Below are 1,996 nucleotides of genomic sequence, written 5' to 3' on the forward strand. Positions count from 1 at the left end.
AATGTATAACTGGAAATTCATGAGATCTCAGAATAAAAGATGGAATCAAACATTTGTAGTTCTCAGGGTGACCGATGAGAACCCGACCCTGCTGAAAAAGTGACTCACCATTATCTTGAAATATTTTTTTTCAAAGCCTATAGTTGCTAAATCCTGTTCTCATGAGAACAGGTATAGTGCTTCTGTGACTAAACTGTTAAGTCATGCAGGCGATGGTCATTTTGCCCACTGTGGAAAAAAAAAAAAAAAAAATTCTGAAGTTTTTTAAATGCCAACTTTCATTTAATCATCTAATCACAAAGGAATATCTGTCTCTTGACACTTCTAATCACTTTGTGGGTAACTCTGTGCTCAGGTGTTGCATAATGGCGCATTTCCACTAGCTCGGCACGGCTCGGTTTGGTTGCGTTTCCATTAAAACCGAGTATCACCTCGTGCCTCCTTGACGTGAGTGGGGTCGTCGTAACACGGCTGCGCGACCACCACAACAACAACAAAACAACAACATACGAGGAGGATAGCATGGAGGACATCGAGGCGCTCGTGTTGCTGCTCACTCTGTAGCTTTTTGTTGTACAGAAGGCAAGAGAAGAGAGCCAGAGAAGACTCCTGGCCACCAGACAAAACAGTATTGAAAAGTGACGACACTCATCGGCCAATCAGTGGAAGGCAGTCGGCTGACGTCACATTTTAGTAACGCTTCGGCTCGCTTGGAACCAAGGGTGAGGTGATACCAAGTGGAAACGCGCCATAAGTTTTGTTGCTTTAGGAACATGCTAATTGCATAAAGATAAACATGTTGCACTTTGTTTGAAAACTTTATTTTGACTGCAGTTTATTCCTTAGCCTGTTGTTAGGAGGATTTTCCGTGTTTTTTGGGGGTTTTTTTTCTTAAAGGGACATTATGTAATTTCTTCCCCCATCTAGTGGTGCAATTTTATTTTGCAAAGTCAAATGAATTTGCTCTCTAGCGCCTCGCGTTTTCAAATGTGCGTTGCAAATTCTTGAACTATGGCAGGCGGTATGTGTCAAGATTCAAGAAGCTATAGCTTCAGACTCAAGGTCCATACAAACAAAAAGACATCAAGACACACAGTACAAAGGATTACATAACACACATACAATAACACTATAAATACAGATGTCAGATAACATAAGTTGACATAGCCTTTGGTGTGCAAATCATATACCGGGAGTTACCGGAAGTGACGTTGACGCAGCGGTAGCGTTAGCAGCAGTGTGTAGTTGCTATCTGGATGTTCTTTTAAATAAACTCCCGGTAAACTTACAAACTTTCTAATGCCTCGTTTTGTGAGTTAAGAGCTTATGTGTACTACGGCAGAAGTTTGGTAACAATCAATGCATTATTAGTGGGATAATTTACGAGATAAAATCTATTTACCATTAGCGCCAGTAGCGGACGTGACGTCGAAATGACGTCATTTCCACTTCCAGGCCTGGCGTTGGGGACACGTCCCCTACCCGGGGACCATATATTAAATTTATTTTTGGAACAGGGAGATGAAATAGGGGCTTGCTCCGTCCACTCCACGCATCAACCTGGTATTGCAGTATCTCCAGGAACGGTGCACTTAAAAAAAAAAAAAGGCCTGGCGTTGGGGAAAACGAGATTCAAAGTGCTTTATGTCCCTCTCGGCACTTCGTCGTTTTTCATAGACGGGAAGGACATGGCAGTCTCCACAGAGCTTGCCCGCTCTATGTAGATACAGACAAGTTATTCTTCACTCAGGAGGATAAGTGAGATTTTTGACAGAGATAATTTTACACCAATGAGGACTAATTTATGAATGAATGTGTTGATTTGAGCTAATAAATGACTTAATTTATTACTTAGTGTCCCTTTAAATAATTCCTAAACAACCAAAGGAGATTGACTTTAGGGTTTTAGTCAACGTTACTCATGGAAATTCCTACGGCTACTGTTCACTGCAGTACAATGAGCAAAAAAAATAATAATCATAATAAAAATTGTATT

The 1,996-nt window shown here is 40.9% G+C and overlaps 1 pseudogene; it reads left to right on the forward strand.

The window, feature by feature from the left end:
* The first annotated feature begins 1,444 nt into the window (after positions 1-1,444).
* Positions 1,445-1,597, forward strand: LOC142389088 (U2 spliceosomal RNA; annotated as a pseudogene).
* Positions 1,598-1,996: the final 399 nt, after the last annotated feature.

The sequence above is a fragment of the Odontesthes bonariensis genome, chromosome 9 (assembly GCF_027942865.1).
Source record: "Odontesthes bonariensis isolate fOdoBon6 chromosome 9, fOdoBon6.hap1, whole genome shotgun sequence".
Classification (NCBI taxonomy): Eukaryota; Metazoa; Chordata; class Actinopteri; order Atheriniformes; family Atherinopsidae; genus Odontesthes; species Odontesthes bonariensis.